This window comes from Anoplopoma fimbria, chromosome 22 (genome assembly GCF_027596085.1).
Source record: "Anoplopoma fimbria isolate UVic2021 breed Golden Eagle Sablefish chromosome 22, Afim_UVic_2022, whole genome shotgun sequence".
NCBI lineage: Eukaryota > Metazoa > Chordata > Actinopteri > Perciformes > Anoplopomatidae > Anoplopoma > Anoplopoma fimbria.
The window spans coordinates 12,250,618-12,272,045 of NC_072470.1; the positions used below are offsets into that span (position 1 = coordinate 12,250,618).

Genomic DNA, 21,428 nt, shown 5'->3' on the forward strand with positions numbered 1-21,428 from the left:
GTACAAAGTGTAATAACAGCAGACAGTTCATTCTAACATGTGTCTCCTCTACAGTCCACAGGGAGAAAACTGACTCACAGACTTTGACAGTAAAACAATCAGATGTTGGATTAACACTCACCCTGCCTCAGCCTTCAGTTTACCTCCTTCTGCTCCGTCCACTCAACATGGAGTCTGAACTGAAGCACTGAACTATTCAAGGTTCACTTCCTGTTCTCATGTTGTTAGATCACATGGTCACTGTGACTCCTCCCCTCTTCATTTACAGGAAATCAGGTGAGTTCATCTAGGTGTGTGTGTGTGTGTGTGTGTGTGTGTGTCGAACTTTCTAGAAGCTTACAGACAAACAGCACAGTGCGCCTGCGCAGACAGAGCAGTTCGGCAGACTTAATGAAAGCTGAATCCAAACTACGTTATTATCATCGTGAAATCTCTTATTTACATTAATTCATATTGTGGTTAATTTTCTGAATCAGAGGATTTGATAAGAACCAGAACCAACAAGCAGAACCAGAACAGTTCACATCTTACCCAACTTTAATGTGGATCTTCTTCACTTGAATTAATAGTGGTGGAGGAAGTATTCAGATCATTTACTCAAGAAGTACCAGTATGAGAAATACTTCATCATAACTTAAAGTACTGCATTCAACATGTTACTTCAGTTAAAGTACAGAAGGACTGAAATGATTCAAAGTAAAAGTACTCATTATGCAGACTGCCCCCTCTGTGTTTAATTATTATATTATTGGATCATTATTATTGATCATTATAATGTAGAAGGTACTTTAACATGTAGCTGGTCCAGATGGAGCTCATTTGAACTTCTTGTTAATACTGTTTGGTAGTTTTATCTAAACTAATGCTTCATATTTAATAAACTGATCACATGTTTAGTATTTTAAATATTAATCTGATAATAACTATAGCTGTTTAATAAATGTAGTGGAGTAAAAAGTACAATGTTCCCTTCTGAGATCTAGTGGAGTAGAAGTATAAAGTAGCAGAACATGGATGTATTCAGGTACAAAGTACACATACTTCAAAACTGTACTACAGTACTTGAGTAGATGTACTTGGTGTCTTTCCACCAGTGGAAATAAAGAAAACAAAGATGGTGGTTTAATGTTTGACTTCAACACTGAATCTAATCCAGCTGCAGCAGTTTTCCAACCTTAAAGCTGCTTGAGGGGAAATCTGAGGAGAGAAGTGGATTTAAAGAGGTTGATGGAATGTTTCACAGCTCAACTTGATATTCATGCTGATGGGTTTAATTTGTGTCCGTGTCACAGGTTTGATCCCCGCCCGTCTCCCTGTGTGTCTGTGTGTCTGAGTGCAGAGGAGACAGAAACACTGTTGTGTGTTTGAGTCTCATTGTTGATGCAGCAGCGTCCCCTGCTGTCCAAACCAACAAACTACAGCTGAAGTCTGATCTGCTCTCCAAAGTAAAGTCATCCTTCAATCTTCTCTGCTGTGTGGCTTGTTGTCAAATTATGAAGGAAAACTTTATGGACAATGTTGAGCCTTTAAGCTTTACAAAAATAAAAACTGTGTTCAGCTTCAAACATCATCATCATCATCATCATCATCATCATCATCATCTTCAGAGTAGAGTTACAGACCAGTTTTAGTTGCATCTACTGTAACCTAAAAACAGATAATATAAACATGTGCTATATCTAACTCAAAAGGGATCAACTGTTAAATAATGTCATAAATCCTTTTAAAAATCTCAAATCAATTCCATCATAAATATAGAAGTGAATAATAATAATAATAATAATAATAATAATAATAATAATAATAATAATAATAATAGTAATAATAATAATAATAATAATAAATTAATTCAGCTTTTATATACAAAATTTAGTCCATGCAGTGTTTTCTGTTGGCATCGTAACATGTTCAAACAAACTGACAGAAATACAACAGAAATACTAAAAACTAGTTTTTAATACCTAAAAACACTAACTTTGAAATACATAGATTTTTAAAAAACCTAAAATAAAAACTGTCTGTCTGTCTGTCTGTCTGAGTGTCTTTGGGGTTTGGACTATTGGTTGAACTAAACAAGACGTCAATGTCATGATAGAGTTCTGTGTTTCAGCTTTCAGGTACATTGTTTATCACTTTGAGGAGGTGAAAGTGATAAACCCCTCTATGCACCCTATGCCCTGTCTCACCCCTCTATGCACCCTAAAGAGAGCAGCCCTGTCTCACCCCTCTATGCACCCTAAAAAGAGAGCAGCCCTGTCTCACCCCTCTATGCACCCTAAAGTCTCACCCCTCTATGCAGAGCAGCCCTGTCTCACCCCTCTATGCACCCTAAAGAGAGCAGCCCTGTCTCACCCCTCTATGCACCCTAAAGGGAGCAGCCCTGTCTCAAATTTATATGCACCCTCAAAACAGCATGAAAAGCCCTGAACCCCTCTTTGTAGTTTAACAGTTTACAGTGATTCACTCTATCAAAAGCTTTTGATGCATCCTAAGGAAACACATAAATCCTGTAGTATTATGTCTCTTATACTTATGCACATAAATCCTGTAGTATTATGTCTCTAACAACTTCCTTTAGTGCATAAATACATAAGTCTGTGCCATGTTCATTTTTAAAACCAAATTGATGATCAGTGGTTGTTATTTATTCTTGAAGCCAATCCAAGAGAAGCCCTTTGTTCTATGCACCTTTGGAAAGTACACTAGCCAGAAGAATTTGGTCTATAATTTTCCATGCTGGATATTTTCCCGGTTTTATCTTTGATAACTGGCACTAATAAAACAGTCAGCATAGAGTCAGGAAGAACACCATGCATTAAGAATCCAGAAAAACACACAGCAAGAAACACTGGAGTTCTACAGCTAGCATGCTGCAGATGTTCTACGGCTAGCATGCTACAGATGTTCTACGGCTAGCATGCTGCAGATGTTTCTACGGCTAGCATGCTGCAGATGTTCTACACCCCTCTATGCTGCAGATGTTCTACAGCTAGCATGCTGCAGATGTTTTACGGCTAGCATGCTGCAGATGTTCTACAGCTAGCATGCTACAGATGTTCTACGGCTAGCATGCTGCAGATGTTCTACGGCTAGCATGCTGCAGATGTTCTACAGCTAGCATGCTGCAGATGTTCTACGGCTAGCATGCTGCAGATGTTCTACGGCTAGCATGCTGCAGATGTTTTACGGCTAGCATGCTGCAGATGTTCTACTGTTATTTGGTCAAGAGCACATGCTTTGTTTACTGCCAATTTCTCAATGGCATAGCCCACTTCATCAGGTCCACCTCCAGTATTAGGAACATCACCAACATTAAATTAGAAAATCACTCTTGACACTGTTAAAAATATCCCTATAATGCTGACTCCACAGATCTAACCCTTCTCCAAAGATCTTTAGCAAACACTTATTTTACACTAATAGATTGCATTAATAACAAGATGTAAAATGAAACTTTTTCATGCTTACTTTGACATGTAAAAATGAACATTTCATATTTTGCAAATTCTTGTCAAAAAAGCCAAATTATATTGACCATGATTTCATTATAAAAGCAATTTCAAAAGGGGAAACCTCGTCTCAATCAAAATATCAGTAGAAAAGATCCAAGGGGGAGTTAGATTTTTTATAGGCATTGTATATATTGTATAACATTGTGTTTTATATTAAACTGAGCCTAGTGCCATGTTTAAACATACCTTGTTATTGTGCATTCAATAATAAGCTATTCAAATAATACACAGGTTCATATATTCATGTTTTTATTTTTATTTATTATATATTGTATATTATATTATATTAATTTGCCATCTGTCTGGTGGAGGGTATCTCTCTTGTTTTTTGGTCGAGTTACAAAACGATAATTTTCGCTCATAACAATGTCCAAACACTTGGCATAATAATACACTGGCCTCAGTAGTTGGCTGTTGTGGAGCTGCAGTGTTTTAGCAGGAATATCTTACAAAAATGATTGCACAAGGATTCGTGGGTGAAGTAAATGTCGTTGTTTTAATTTTTTTTTTTTTTTTTAATTTTTTAATTTTTTTTTTTAATTTTTTAATTTTTTAATTTTTTAATTTTTTAATTTTTTTTTTTTATAATCCACCTGGATTGGATTAAATCCTGATCAGATCCTAAAAACGGGTATTTCAAAGCAAATCTGATCCTGAAGATTCAGATTCAGATTTGGCAATCCAATCCTGCCTTTGATCCGGATTAAAAGCTGCTGTTGAGTATTTCAAAACTTAAGTGGGAAATCTGGATCAGTTTGATCCTAAAAATCAGGATCACCCTGATCCCACCTCAGAGGTGGATTTGAGGGAGATCCCATGTTAAGATTTGAACAGTTGAAGTGTAACTGCTCCCAAAGTTCTTTGTTTAATACAACTAAGCTTCACTGCTGTTTGATCAATGTTTATTTCCTTTTCACGTTCCTTTTTTTTTTTCTGCAAACATGCACGCTGTTCACTGCAATGCTTTAACAAATCGGCGTCAGAAGTGCAACACAGAATAAACATTACACTACTGCGTGTAAGTGACATTACAAACTCCAATTAACAAGGAATTATGAAGGAAAAACAATGTGATTTATTAAACAAACAGTGTTAAACTATGCAGTATACATTTCAGTCTTTTAACTGCTTTTCCAGCAACTGAATTCTTAACTTCACTTCTTCTTGTTTAAGAAGTGTTAGTTTGATTTGTTCATTTGTTAGAATTATTTGTTGCTGAGCCCGTTCCGTTTCCACCTTCAGTAGTTCATTGTATGTTTTTATTCACATGCATTCAGCACACACACTTCATTTTCATAGCCAAAGCTCAAAAAGTAATGCCATTTGGAGCAAGTCTGTGCAAGTCTCTTCCCACAGACATCTGTAAAGAAAATCTAATATTAAGGTTTTAGGGCTGTCCCCTTTGTTAACAACTGTTTCCTAAAAAGATATGTACAACACATTTTAAAATCTACACACAATGCCTTGCGAGTGAATGCATTCAAATGGACTGTGGACCGCGACATACAGACGCTAGCCTATTTACTAGCTTGTTAGCTCCTTAACACAGGAGTCAATGGAGCAGCGTTAGCTCGCATTAGCGCGAACTCTGCTTAATTAGAGATCGCCGAGCTCTTCTTTCAACTTTGTGCTGATTTACATAATTGGTTAACTCAATATAATGATTGCCTTTCATCTAGTCTGAGGACACATCAACACTGGCTAAGATTATACTTTAATTCAGAGACAATAGTTGAGCTAGCTTCTCCTTTTTCTGTAAAATGTTGGCTCCATTTCCTGTTTCCTGTCTGTGATCCAGGGGCGGGACGGATTTGGACATCCCAATCTGCCGGTATCAGGATCACTCTGATCCAATCCAGCAAAGTTTTGAAATACCGGGATAGATCAGGTTGATCCGTGGCTGAGGACAGGGGGATTTGGTTATCCGGATCATTCTGATCTGGATTACAAGTTTTGAAATACCGGCCCCAGGGGACTGATTCTTCTGTTTCTGTGAAGTCATGTGACCTCAGAACGCCCCTCCTCTCTGCTCGGCTATACAAACTCTCTCTCTCTCTTTCTTCATCAGAGACCAACAACTCTGGGAAGAAAACATGATGCAATACTTTCAATGTCCAGATCAGTGATCAGAACAGATATGAATGTATTTGACACAGAACTGTGTAGGTATGCACGCACCTACTACCGTGGTTTAAGGTTCTCTCTCTCACACACACACACACACACACACACACACACACACACACACACACACACACACACACTTCTAGATGAACTCAGCTGATTTCCTGTAAATGAAGAGAGGAGGAGCAGTGACCATGTGATCTAGTAACATGAGAACAGGGAGGAAACCTTGTTGTGTTCAGTCTTCAGTTCAGACTCCATGTTGAGTGGACGGAGCAGAAGGAGGTAAACTGAAGGCTGAGGCAGGGTGAGTGTTAATCCAACATCTGATTGTTTTACTGTCAAAGTCTGTGAGTCAGTTTTCTCCCTGTGGACTGTAGAGGAGACACATGTTAGAATGAACTGTCTGCTGTTATTACACTTTGTACTGTGTGTGTGTGTGTGTGTGTGTGTGTGTGTGTGTGTGTGTGTGTGTGTGTGTGTGTGTGTTGCTTCCTGTTCTCTCGTTCTTGATTCTTGTGTTGTGAGCTCACAGTCAGTGTTAATGTTTTACTCTCAGACTGACTTCAGGCCAGAAGATGGTTGTGTGGAGGAAGAGGAGGACAGAGCAGAGTCTCTAGTCTCCGGCTGTCTGTCTATGAAGAGTGACGCGTCCAAAGATCTTATTATATTATTCAGTAATGAACCTGGACCCTCAGACACAAAGTAAGAGAACTGCTGCTAACTCATTAATAGGAGTCATTTTCAGTTACTGTACCTCTGACAATGTTTTCTGTTGATTTAGAGATTTTAAGTTGAGTTTGAGGTTCTTCCTCTTATTATCAGTGACCGCTGTCAGTCACCTAGAAAAGCTGTAATGTAATCTAAGAGGACTAATACAAACTGTTAAACCTTCTAAATATCAGCAGTAACAGTAGTTTGTGTATTCAGAGCTCCTTTAATGTCTTTGTTGTTATCAAGGATTCATTATGAATAAAATCATGTTGGTGTTTGCAGAGTTCAGTACAGACAGAGAGCAGAGTCTCCAGTATCCAGCTGTCTGTCTATGAAGAGTGATTGGTCCAAAGATCCTCCTCCAGACTTCAGTAATGAACCTGGACCCTCAGACACAAAGTAAGAGACTGTTTTTACTGTGAGCTGACCTGATGAAGATGATGCATTGAGGATGAAGACAAAATATTCTGCTCAAAGATTTATATTGCTGATGCAGAACTATTAGTGCAGATACTGTTTCAGACTAAAATGATCTTAGTCTGGGTTTTATAGCCACAAACTACTGATGTTTTTCTCTGGAGCAAAACACCTGAGAACCTCCATTTCAGAATTTACTCTTCAAGAAAATACTCGTATATTTCTGCCCAAACCTTATAGTCACTGCTGCTAACTCATTAAATGTTATTACACTTTGTACTGTGTGTGTGTGTGTGTGTGTGTGTGTGTGTGTGTGTGTGTGTACATCCCAAGTCTCTTAAATTGCCTCCTCGATTCCCTCACTTGGGGAGGAAATGTGTTTTAAGAGACATGAGACGTCCTTTCCTCTGTAGCGTCACGTGAAGCGACGTCTGTTTCTGATGACGGCGGATCACGCTGATCAGCGGTCAGTCGGCTTTAACGGCTGGAGAGACTTTTGATTTTGTGTCAACACACATTTTTCAATTCAATTCAGTGTATTTTGTATAGCCCAGAATCACAAATTACAAATTTGCCTCAGAGGGCTTTACAATCTGTACACATGCGACATCCTCTGTCCTTCCCTCACATCGGCACAGGAAAAACTCCCCTAAAAAACCGTTTAACAAGGAGAAAAAAGGAAGAAACCTCTGGGAGAACGACAGAGGAGGGATCCTTCTCCCAGGATGGACAGAATGCAAGATGTCATGTGTACAGAATGAGCAGCATAACAGAGATACAACACATTCAATGTATATGACATAAATGATTCATATAATAAGACGACTTATAATAACAGTAGCAATTATTATAGTAGAATTATAATTATGAAAATAGGGATAGTAATGTGATTAATAATAATAATCGAAGTAGCAGTGGGTGTCAGTCGGCTCACAGCAGGAGGCACGACTACGGTCCAGGTACCACAACGATTCATGGAAACCTGCAGAGCGAGAAAGCAAAAAGGGCTTCAGGGTGGAAGTAAAGCTAAAATGCTTAATGGTACAGGTAATAGTAATAGTAATGTGACTAGTAATAATAATGGTGGTAGCAGTCGGTGTCAGCAGGGCCGTAGCAGGATGCACGACCACAGTCCAGGTACAGCCACGATTTATAGAAGCCTGCGAAGCGAGAAAGCACAAAGACTCCAGGGTAGAAGCAAGTCAATAAGCGTAATAGTACAGGCAATAATAATAGTAACTGTGATGTGACTAATAATGATAGTGGTAGTAGTAGGGCGGCTGTGGCGTAGTGGAGAGCAAGGTAGTTCTCCAATCAGAGGGTCGGTGGTTCGTACCCGGCTTCAAGCAGTCGATGTGTCCTTGGGCAAGACACTTAACCCCAAGTTGCTCCTGAAGGCTTGCCGTCGGTGTGGACTGGATGTTGAATGTTAGTTAGAGTCTGATGGTGGCACCTTGCATGGTAGCCTGTCATCAGTGTGTGAATGGGTGAATGATATGTAATATACTACTGATTGTAAGTCGCTTTGGATAAAAGCGTCTGCTAAATGACTGTAATGTAATGTAATGTAATGTAGTAGTAGTAGTGGGTGTCAGGGGCCTCAGTAGGTGGCACGATGACAGTCCAAATATAACCCCGATTCCTGGGAACCTGCGAGGCGAGAAAGCAAGAATCCGGGAAGAAGCAAAATCAGTAATGTGCATAAATAGGAGATTAATACATAAAGAGGGAGTGAGAAAGGAGGAGAGAGGAGCTCAGCGTATCCTAGGTAGTCCCCCGGCTGTCTAGGCATATAGCAGCATATCTAGGGGCTGGACCAAGGCGAACCTGAACCAGCCCTATACTATAAGCGCTATCAAAAAGGAAGGTCTTAAGCCTGCTCTTGAAAGTGGTGAGTGTGTCTGGAACCTGGTTCCACAGAAGAGGAGCCTGATAACTGAAGGCTCTGGCTCCCATCCTACTTTTATATACTCTAGAACCACAAGTAACCCTGCATTGATTGAGCGCAGCTTTCTAGTGTAATATGGAACTATAAGTTCCTTAAGATAAGACGGTGCCTGGTCAGTTAGAGCTTTGTAGGTAAGTAAAATAATTTTAAATTCTATTCTTGATTTAACAGGGAGCCAGTGCAGAGAAGCTAATACTGGAGTAATATGATCTGATATCAATATGATGAGGATTTTCAGTCAGGATTTAGAGTGAATCATAGCACAGAGACGGCACTGGTGAAAATTACCAATGACCTTCTAATAGCTTCAGACAAAGGACTTGTCTCTGTACTTGTATTGCTAGACCTTAGTGCTGCATTTGATACCATTGATCACCAAATCCTATTACAGAGATTGGAGCATCTAATAGGCATTAAAGGAACCGCACTTAGCTGGTTTAAGTCGTATTTATCAGACCGATCTCAGTTTGTATATGTAAACAATGAAAGCTCGATGAAAACCAGGGTTAGTCACGGAGTTCCACAGGGGTCTGTTCTTGGACCTATTTTATTTACTTTATATATGCTTCCCTTGGGGAATATTATCAGAAAACACTCAGTAAACTTTCATTGTTATGCAGATGATACCCAGTTGTATCTATCAATTAAGCCAGACGAAACTAACCAGTTCTCTAGACTTCAAGCATGTCTTACGGACATAAAAACCTGGATGACCTGTAACTTTTTAATGTTAAACTCTGAAAAAACAGAAGTTATCCTACTAGGTCCAGATCACCTTCGAATTCAATTATCTAACGATATAGTTTCTCTAGATGGCATTGCTCTAGCATCCAGCACTACCGTTAAGAACCTTGGAGTTATCTTTGACCAGGATCTGTCTTTTAACTCTTATATAAAACAGATCTCAAGGACAGCCTTTTTTCATTTACGTAACATTGCGAAAATCAGGCAAATCCTGTCTCAAAGTGATGCAGAAAAACTAGTTCATGCATTTGTTACCTCTAGACTAGATTACTGTAACTCCTTATTATCAGGCTGCTCTAATAGGTCTCTTAGATCTTTACAGTTGATCCAGAATGCTGCAGCACGTGTTCTAACAAAAACTAAGAAAAGAGATCATATTACTCCAGTATTAGCTTCTCTGCACTGGCTCCCTGTTAAATCAAGAATAGAATTTAAAATTCTTTTACTTACCTACAAAGCTCTAACTGGTCAGGCACCGTCTTATCTTAAGGAACTTATAGTTCCATATTACCCAACTAGAGAGCTGCGCTCAATCAATGCAGGGTTACTTGTGGTTCCTAGAGTATATAAAAGTAGGATGGGAGCCAGAGCCTTCAGTTATCAGGCTCCTCTTCTGTGGAACCAGGTTCCAGTTTCAGTCCGGGGGCAGACACACTCACCACTTTCAAGAGCAGGCTTAAGACCTTCCTTTTTGATAGCGCTTATAGTTAGGGCTGGTTCAGGTTCGCCTTGGTCCAGCCCCTAGATATGCTGCTATATGCCTAGACAGCCGGGGACTACCTAGGATACGCTGAGCTCCTCTCTCCTCTTCTCTCCCTCCTTCTTTATGTATTAATCTCCTATTTATGCACATTACTGATTTTGCTTCTTCCCCGGAGTTCTTGTGCTTTCTCGCCTCGCAGGTTCCCAGGAATCGGGGTTATATTTGGACTGTCATCGTGCCACCGACTGAGGCCCTGCTGACACCCACTACTACTACCACTATCATTATTAGTCACATTACTATTATTATTGCCTGTACTATTACGCTTATTGACTTGCTTCTACCCTGGAGTCTTTGTGCTTTCTCGCTTCGCAGGCTTCTATAAATCGTGGCTGTACCTGGACCGTGGATGTGCATCCTGCTACGGCCCTGCTGACACCGACTGCTACCACCATTATTATTATTACTAGTCACATTACTATTACTATTACCTGTACCATTAAGCATTTTAGCTTCACTTCCACCCTGAAGCCCTTTTGCTTTCTCGCTCTGCAGGTTTCCATGAATCGTTGTGGTACCTGGACCGTAGTCGTGCCTCCTGCTGTGAGCCGACTGACACCCACTGCTACTTCGATTATTATTATTAGTCACATTACTATCCCTATTTTCATGGCTATAATTCTACTGTAATAATTGCTGCTGTTATTATATGTAGTCTTATTATATGAATCATTTATGTCATATACATTGAATGTGTTGTATCTAAGAACTGTTATGCTGCTCATTCTGTACACATGACATCTATTGCATTCTGTCCATCCTGGGAGAAGGATCCCTCCTCTGTCGTTCTCCCATAGGTTTCTTCCTTTTTTCTCCCTGTTAAAGGGGTTTTTTAGGGGAGTTTTTCCTGTGCCGATGTGAGGGAAGGACAGAGGATGTCGCATGTGCACAGATTGTAAAGCCCTCTGAGGCAAATTTGTAATTTGTGATTCTGGGCTATACAAAATAAACTGAATTGAATTGAATTGAATCTCTTTCCTTAGTTTTTGTTAGAACACGTGCTGCAGCATTCTGGATCAACTGTAAAGATCTAAGAGACTTATTAGAGCAGCCTGATAATAAGGAGTTACAGTAATCTAGTTTTTCTGCATCGCTTTGAGACAGGATTTGCCTGATTTTCGCAATGTTATGTAAATGAAAAAAGGCTGTCCTTGAGATCTGTTTTATATAAGAGTTAAAAGACAGATCCTGATCAAAGATAACTCCAAGGTTCTTAACGGTAGTGCTGGATGCTAGAGCAATGCCATCTAGAGAAACTATATCGTTAGATAATTGATTTCGAAGGTGATCTGGGCCTAGTAGGATAACTTCTGTTTTTTCAGAGTTTAATATTAAGAAGTTACAGGTCATCCAGGTTTTTATGTCCGTAAGATATGCTTGAAGTTTAGAGAACTGGTTAGTTTCGTCTGGCTTAATTGATAGATATAACTGGGTATCATCTGCATAACAATGAAAGTTTACTGAGTGTTTTCTGATAATATTCCCCAAGGGAAGCATATATAAGGTAAATAAATTAGGTCCAAGAACAGACCCCTGTGGAACTCCATGACTGACCCTGGTACAGTAGTTATATTAAATCACAGAATGTATCTCTTGTTTCTATCGGAGGAAGCTGGAACAACCTGAACCCAGCTGTGTGTCCATGAAGAGTGACTGGTCTATGGATCCTCCTTTATGCTTCAAAGATGATCAGAGGTGAGGATTTAAACTGATGATGAAAACAAAGTGATGATGTGTTTCTATCAGACTCTCTGTTGTGAGATCTCCAGTTTTTAAACCTTTACTGACTCAGATGAAGTTCTCTGAGCACCAACACTCTTCTTCATTGAAACACATTCACACTGGGAGCTGCCCAGTACAACCAGTCTGACACTGAGACGCTCCACTGGAGCAGCTGGAGGTTCTGGGTGCCTTGCTCCAGGGCTCTTCAGCAGTGTACAGTGAGGGAGGGAGAGCTACATGGAGGGCTTGGTGAGAGCTGTTGGGACTAAACCAAACTGACTGCTGAAGAAAACAGTGAGCTGAAAGACGGAGCTGTTGATTCTCAGTGGGATCAGCAGGACCAGTAGACCTTTACCAGTACAGGGAGTCATCTGATCCACATCCACATATCACTTCATGGACCTTTACCTTGTGTTTGTCTCTGTGTGGACAGACACAATGTGAGCTGATTCTTCATGATTCCTCCACAGAGAGGACCAGGAGAGCTCACAGGTTCCCAGAGGTCAGTCTGCCCAGCAGCATCAAACACACCTGGACTCCATATTTATGGTCTGTACATGTACAACTACTTTTACATCTATTCTGTTCACAATCATCTCCATGCTGCACTTTTTAGACCAGTGGATTGTCAGTCTGTCCAACATGGATCTGATGTTTGGTTCCATGGTTTTAGTTTGTGTCCTTCATATAATATTCTGTTCCAGCTGCTGGAGGAGAACATCCTCACTTTTGTGAAGAACGAGCTGAAGAAGATCCAGAAGGTTGTGAGTTCAGATTACCCAGAATGCTTAGAGAGTCAGAGGGTGGATGAGGAGGTGTTGGACGGTGAGGATGAAGAGCAGAGGAGGAGCAGCAGAGAGGCATTTCTGAAGATCACACTGCACCTCCTGAGGAGAATGAAGCAGGAGGAGCTGGCTGACTGTCTGCAGAGCAGTAAGAGGATTTCTCTAAAGATTTAACATGCTGGATAAATGGGACCTTTACTAATGTCTCAAGAGATGGACCAAAATATATTCATATACTCTTCTTTGAGGATACGACATGTTGAAATCTATTCTTTGACTCATTGATCTTCTTTGTTGTGTGTTCATTCAGGACTTCTTGCTGCAGTTTGTCAGCGTGAACTCAAATCTAACCTGAAGAAGAAGTTCCAGTGTGTGTTTGAGGGGATCGCTAAAGCAGGAAACCCAACCCTTCTGAACCAGATCTACACAGAGCTCTACATCACAGAGGGAGGGACTGCAGAGGTCAATGATGAACATGAGGTCAGACAGATTGAAACAGCATCCAGGAAACCAGACAGACCAGAAACAACCATCAGACAAGAAGACATCTTTAAAGCCTCACCTGGAAGAGAGGAACCAATCAGAACAGTGATGACAAAGGGAGGAGTGGCTGGCATTGGGAAAACAGTCTTAACACAGAAGTTCACTCTGGACTGGGCTGAAGACAAAGCCAACCAGGACATACAGTTCACATTTCCATTCACCTTCAGAGAGCTGAATGTGCTGAAAGAGAAAAAGTACAGCTTGGTGGAACTTGTTCATCACTTCTTCTCTGAAACCAAAGAAGCAGGAATCTGCAGGTTTGAAGAGTTCCCGGTTGTGTTCATCTTTGACGGTCTGGATGAGTGTCGACTTCCTCTGGACTTCCACAACAATGAGATCCTGACTGATGTTACAGAGTCCACCTCAGTGGATGTGCTGCTGACAAACCTCATCAGGGGGAAACTGCTTCCCTCTGCTCGCCTCTGGATAACCACACGACCTGCAGCAGCCAATCAGATCCCTCCTGAGTGTGTTGGCATGGTGACAGAGGTCAGAGGGTTCACTGACCCCCAGAAGGAGGAGTACTTCAGGAAGAGATTCAGAGATAAGAAGCAGGCCAGCAGGATCATCTCCCACATCAAGACCTCACGAAGCCTCCACATCATGTGCCACATCCCAGTCTTCTGCTGGATCACTGCTACAGTTCTGGAGGATGTGTTGAAGACCAGAGAGGGAGGAGAGCTGCCCAAGACCCTGACTGAGATGTACATCCACTTCCTGGTGGTTCAGTCCAAACTGAAGAACGTCAAGTATGATGGAGGAGCTGAGACGGATCCACACTGGAGTCCAGAGAGCAGGAAGATGACTGAGTCTCTGGGAAAACTGGCTTTTGATCAGCTGCAGAAAGGAAACCTGATCTTCTATGAATCCGACCTGACAGAGTGTGGCATCGATATCAGAGCAGCCTCAGTGTACTCAGGAGTGTTCACACAGATCTTTAGAGAGGAGAGAGGACTGTACCAGGACAAGGTGTTCTGCTTCATCCATCTGAGTGTTCAGGAGTTTCTGGCTGCTCTTCATGTCCATCTGACCTTCATCAACTCTGGTGTCAATCTGCTGTCAGAAGAACAAACAACCTCCCGGTGGTCTAAAGTCTTCAGAGACAAACCTAAACTAACACATCTCTACCAGAGTGCTGTGGACAAGGCCTTACAGAGTCCAAATGGACACCTGGACTTGTTCCTCCGCTTCCTCCTGGGTCTTTCACTGCAGACCAATCAGACTCTCCTACGAGGTCTGCTGACACAGACAGGAAGTAGCTCACAGACCAATCAGGAAACAGTCCAGTTCATCAAGAAGAAGATCGACGAGGATCTCTCTGCAGAGAAAAGCATCAATCTGTTCCACTGTCTGAATGAACTGAATGATGGTTCTCTAGTGGAGGAGATCCAACAGTCCCTGAGTTCAGGACGTCTCTCCACAGATAAACTGTCTCCTGCTCAGTGGTCAGCTCTGGTCTTCATCTTACTGTCATCAGAAAAAGATCTGGACGTGTTTGACCTGAAGAAATACTCTGCTTCAGAGGAGGCTCTTCTGAGGCTGCTGCCAGTGGTCAAAGCCTCCAACAAAGCTCTGTAAGTCCAGAGAGAGTTAGATTAATTTATCATAACTTAAATATGCTGCTATCTTTCTACTTATTGCCTATTTTTTTACTTTTGTTGTCTCTTCAGACTGAATGACTGTAACCTCTCAGAGAGAAGCTGTGAAGCTCTGTCCTCAGTCCTCAGCTCCCAGTCCTCTAGTCTGAGAGAGCTGGACCTGAGTAACAACAACCTGCAGGATTCAGGAGTGAAGCTGCTGTCTGCTGGACTGGAGAGTCCACACTGTAAACTGGAAACTCTCAGGTCAGATCAAGTTAGTTTGTCTTCAATGATGTAAATGTGTCTCTAAACTATCAGCTCCATGCAGTGTAAACAGCCTCTCTCTTTCTGAATCTTTGAATTAGTTCATCAGGATTTCAGATTTCATAAACCTCTTTTTCACCAGGAAATGAACCAGAACTATGGAACCAGAGGAACTAATCTCAGAGACTAAACTAGAGTCCAAAAGTCCTTTTTGTGAATTCCTGTTTGTTTTTCCATCCCATCTTAAGAACCTTGTAGAACAGACAAACTTGATCCACAGCGGATTAAAAAACGATGGTGGAGTTTGAAACATAATTCACATTCACAATAAAACATCACAGGGTCATCCATTCACAGAAATGAAATAAAACATCACAGGGTCATCCTGTTGTTGCTCTTATTTATGCTTTATGATGTTATGTTTGATATAATTAATGAATGAAAAGGAGAAATGCAGAGGTGGAAAGAGACTGAAAACTTGAATGTCTGTCTCTACAGTGACGATCTGCTGAGAGTTTGATGGTTGTTTATTTCTGCTTTAGAACGTAACCGACATGAAATCAGTATATGAAGTTTAATTTGTTTTTCACTCACTTTGTTCTCTCTCTCTCTCTCTCTCTCTCTCTCTCTCTCTCTCTCTCTCTCTCTCTCTCTCTCTCTCTCTCTCATTAGCTCACTCGTCCCCTCTGCTGGTCACAACTCCTTGTTCTCTCTTTTTTTAAAACGAGTCGGGAAGACAACAGAAACGCTTGAATTTGTTTTAAACGCTAATGAACAACAATAAATAAGATAAGATAATCTTTATGAGTCCCACAGTGGGGACATTTGCAGGATTACAGCAGCAGAGAGGATAGTACAAACAAGATACATAATAAAAAAACAAGATCAAAACAAGTATTATGAATAATAAATAAGTAATAACACAGTAAAGAATAATAAATAAGTAATAAACTTAAAATCCACAATAACTAAAATATTATATAAACAGACAGAATCATTTTAGTATTGCAGTGGATTTCACATATTTTTATAATACACATATTTATATAGTCAGTCTTTTTGTATGTGTGGTCTACTGGGAGCAGAGATGGTTGTGCAGCCTGACAGCAGCAGGAAGGAAGGACCTGCAGTACCTCTCCTTAATAATAATAATAATAATAATATAAATATAAATATCCACCCCTCATCCTGATAGTGATACTACAGTACTTCCTGTGTACAGTAGAGTACACTGAACCTACATTGTATCGTGTTTAGTGTAGAACAGCAAGTATTTTCACTTTCACTTTCACTAAACAAATGATCTTTGTTCCTTCTGATTGTACTTTAGTCCAGACTCAGTTCATTTTAACACAAATATTATTTTTTCTTCTTGTTGATTGTTGTCTCTTCAGACTGAGTGCCTGTAACCTCTCAGAGAGAAGCTGTGAAGCTCTGTCCTCAGTCCTCAGCTCCCAGTCCTCTAGTCTGAGAGAGCTGGACCTGAGCTACAATCATCCAGGAGACTCAGGAGTGAAGCTGCTGTCTGCTGTACAGGAGGATCCACACTGGAGACTGGAAACTCTCAGGTATGAAGAGGCCTGCTGCAGCCACAGACAATCAGTCTGATAGAGGAGGTAGAGCTGGTTAATATGACCCTGACACACCAAGCTGACCTCAAACTACCAGAGACTCATCAAACTGTTTGTGTCCCACATCAGACGATCAATACAGACAGAAGTAGTCAGGGAACAGTAGCCAGGATGAGCCAGAACAGGGAGGGAAGGTGATGAAACTGTTGTTTTTCTGGAGCGTTGTCTTGTTTCAACATTAGAAAATAGGACAGTGGTGTATCCTGACACGTTGACGGCCATCATGGTGGGTTGACATGCCTCAACGTCGTCACGCTGCAGGTTTGTGGGCTCATATCAAACAATAGTTGGATGATTTGATGCTCTTCATCTGCCACCAGTGTGTGTTGTCCTTTAGTCCAGACATTATTGTGAAAAGACAAACAGACAAAGAATCAACCTGTTTAAACCGTCTTGATAAATCATCACAATAGGAATGTTTTGCTGTTTTAAAGGAGTTCAGCTTCACCTGGTTTTGGTTTGTTTTGCACTGAGAGCGAGTTCCCTGGTTGATAAGAGTCGACTTGTTGAAACTACAGGTGACAGTCGACCACAGACGCTCAGTGGAGAACCAACAGCTGATTGTGGACATGGTGTGTCAGAGCCCAAAGAGGTTTATTTAGGACTGGACCAAAGTTATAGGGGGACACAGGCAGTGCTCTGTGGCTGCAGACGGACTTGAACTGTAATATTCTAAACCTCCAGATTACAGATAATAGAAACCAGTGTTGACTGTTGCTAGGAGACGGGATGTGAACAGCAGTGTCAAAGTCAGACACTTTGTACATCCAACCATCCACCCCGACCTCCTCCATCAGAGGTTTTGTGGTGCTGTAGTGATTTCAGGCTACTTTCTCCTTTACTTCTGAGAGACAACAGTCATTATAACACAAACACAAGAGGTCGCTTGTCAGGACCAAAACATCCAACAATCAATATTTCTTTATTGACAACCGATCAGCTGACTCTGTGTAATGGTGAAGAGTCGTGTGGTGGTGATGAACCCACAGAGAATTGTCTCCATCTCTGCAGCTCTACAGAGCTTTTTAGCCTCTTTTAGCTCCTAGTTTTGGTTCTGCAGCACATTTCCTGTTTGGTTCAGTCTCAGTGTTTCCAGCAGCTGTTTTCATCCAACAAGCTGTGATGAAGCCTCTGTACACTACCTGCTCAGCAGCAAACAGCAGACAGACTCAGTTAGAGACTAGCTGGTGAACATAGTGGAGCATTTAGCAGCTAAAGAGACAGATATTTCCCTCAGGAGGTGGTGGAGACCAAAAACAGAGCTAAAAGAGAGAATATTGGACTTCCATTCATCAGGTGACACAAACACAAAGACTCCTGATGAATCATCATGTTGATCTGTAACTGCTTTACTTCACCATTTCGGGGGACAATAAACAAAAACACAAATTAGACCCCTTTAAAATAAGACATAGCACTTTCATATGACTTGGAAAAATATCAGAACTGACACAAACAAAACAAAAGACTCCTGATGAATCATCATGTTGAACTGCTTTACTTCACCATTTCGGGGGAATAAACAATAAACAAAACACAAATTAACCCATTTAAAATAAAATGCATCAAAATATAGAATCAAATTGAGCAAAATGATTCAACTTGGAAAAATATGCAGAACTGAATTAGTTTAAAACAAAATATTACAACATACAACTTAAATCTATTCAGCTTCCTATGGCTAAATCCCTATTTCTTGACCCTTTTTTACTACAGCAGATAAATACTTAATTAGAATCTAAACCACACATGGGCCCACACACACACACACACAAAAATAAGAAAAGTTTCAGGCCTGTGCGTCGCTCCGGTGCGTTGCTGCCTTCAGAGTCCTCAGCAGAGCAAAGACACAGAAAGTCAAACTCACAGTTCAGTGAAAGTCTTGTAGAAACAGTTCGTTGTCCAACAGAAGAAAAACCAGGCGACAGCGAGGTGACGGCAGGTCACTCATCAGAAACACAAACCAACAGTCCTTCAGTCCACAATGGCGTCCTCTGTTCCAGCGACCGACAAACTTTAGCTACACACAGACACAGTCGCACAAACATTCAAAATCAATGAGATTTAATCAATAAATGAGCGTTAGTGTCCACAGCTTCAGTTTTTCTTCTGTTTACTTGAACATTCATCAAGCTATCTACTTCATGTTTCTCTGTGTTTCTCCCGTTCTGTCCTTCTCACTCTCTCTTTCACTACTTCTTCCTTTCTCTTTAACCCCGCCCCCTCCTTTAGCTACGCCCAATTACCACAGGTGGGGCTGATTGAAACCTTGCGTAACCAATCAAACACCATAGCTCAAACTAAAGGCACAATCAGTTTACTTTTCTTTTAACTTTAACTTAGTTAAACCCACTGTTTGCCTTCAATATTGTTTAGAACTGTTTATTTCAACTCTTATTCACTTATTTAAATCCTGCCTTATTTATGACTAAAGTATCTTAATCTCTCAGTTAACCATTTTTATTAAACTAAATTACTTTCAGTTTAATTGCCTTACTGAGTCATTTCATCCAACTTTATAATAAACTATTAGGAACTTATTTTAATCCCTAACTTTTACACCAGGGCTACATGAATAAGTGAACATAATGTCGTCATCGGCCAATCAGAAGAAGCTCCATGAAGTAAAAGAATATCATGTGATTAATAATAAGTGCTCCATGTGAACATGAATACAAAGCTCTGTGTATGAGACGATGTAATGTCCATGTTTCCATGCTGCTCTGACCCCCCTCCTCCTTTCAGGGTGGAGCCTGCTGGAGTCCGATGGTTCAGACCAGGTCTGAGGAAGTGTAAGTGTGCTTTGAATCTGACTCATGAAAACAAAGCAGCACACATTCAACCATCTTCAAACTGTGACATCACTCATTCACATCTCTGATGTCATCATCACAGTGTCAACAGATGAACAGATGATAGATTAATAACTGCAGCTGTATTGTGTCTTGTTCTCTCCATCAGATTCCTGTGAACTCACACTCGACACAAACACAGTGAACAGAAACCTCAAACTGTCTGACAACAACAGGAAGGTGACACGTGTGGAGGAGGATCAGTCATATCCTGATCATCCAGACAGATTTGACCACTGGAGCAGCTGCTGTGTAGAACTGGTCTGACTGGTCGCTGTTACTGGGAGGTCGAGTGGAGAGGAGACGTTTATATATCAGTGAGTTACAGAGGAATCAGAAGGAGAGGAGACAGTGAAGACTGTTTGTTTGGATGGAATGATCAGTCCTGGAGTCTGTTCTGCTCTGATGATGGTTACTACTCTGTCACAATCACAATAAGACACCAAACTCCTCCTCCTCCTCCTCCTCCTCCTCCTCCTCCTCCTCCTCTGGTAGAGTAGCAGTGTATGTGGACTGTCCTGCTGGCTCTCTGTCCTTCTACAGAGTCTCCTCTGACACACTGATCCACCTCCACACCTTCAACACCACATTCACTGAACCTCTTTATCCTGGGTTTGGGTTCTGGTCATCTGGTTCCTCAGTGTCTCTGTGTTCTCTGTAGGAGGGAGAGTCTCCTCCTGGTAGAGAAACTTTCTCTCTGCTGACCAGATAGTTCAGTCTGTACAGGATCACACACAGCTGATGTTAGTTAGTACCAACCTGATCTCTCAGTGGTTGTAAATGCAGTCTGAGCAGGTGAGGGGTACCTGAGCTGGTCTGGACTCTGGGGGGTTGAGAGCTCTCTGGGACTTGTGGTGTTGCAGATGGATGGCTGAAAGAGCTGAGCGAGGTCCATGTAATTACCTGAAATGATCAGTTGTCTGAGAGAAGGTGTGAAACATGTTTTACTTTGTGTATAAAACTGAACTTTGTTGTCTTGAAACATTTGTTTGTGTGAAGAAAAACCTACGAATGTCAAACAAGAGTCTTTCTGGATCAAATTCATCATCTGTGGGAAAATAATCACAACGTGTAAAGAGTTGTTTTGATTAGAACAAACTAAATTCATCATCTTGTGTCATTGTGTAACAAATGAACAAACTTTGATAAGTGATGTTGAAATAATAATAAATCAAAGTTTTGGGAGGATTCTAGATAATAAGCCACATGTCAAAAGAAAAATGATAAAATCCATCACAACACTGTATAAAATGATTGATTTATTAAATAAAGCTTCATTATTCACGTTGTATTGTTCACTTTGACTTCCATTCATCACTGACGGTGTGCTAGTTTGGGGAAACTCATAGAAACAAATCAAAAGAGAGACAAAAGAAGTTTGAACCAAACTACTGATCAAGAACCAACTCAGCTGTTTATTCAATGAAAGGCTGATCAATTCAGAGAGTTGGTGGATTTTCAAACATCACAGATCAGGTATAAAGTGAGAAACTAATGAGGACCTGAAAGAGTCCAAATGATTTGGGAGGAATCTGCAGGTTTAAGGACTGATGTCAAAAATCACTTGTGTTAAAGAGGTGAACTTGTGGAGCAGCTGTAGTGAGGAAATCAATCATTCAATAAAGAATCATTTAATGAACAAATATAAAAGAGATCAGAGCGACATGTTGGCGTTAGTATAGTAGAGATAGTGTCACATTAGTCTGACGTCAAACCGCTAAAAGACTCAATAATCTGCAGCTTTTCAACAGTTTTTTCTATAAAGTTTTAATTTCACTTCATTCCAAAGTTTTCCTCCAGTGGTCAGAGTGAAGTAGAAAACCAACGCT

General features: G+C 40.8%; 1 pseudogene; it reads left to right on the forward strand.

Annotated features, from left to right (window-relative positions):
* Positions 1 to 6,297: 6,297 nt before the first annotated feature.
* On the forward strand, positions 6,298 to 20,888 carry LOC129111984 (NACHT, LRR and PYD domains-containing protein 3-like; annotated as a pseudogene).
* Positions 20,889 to 21,428: the final 540 nt, after the last annotated feature.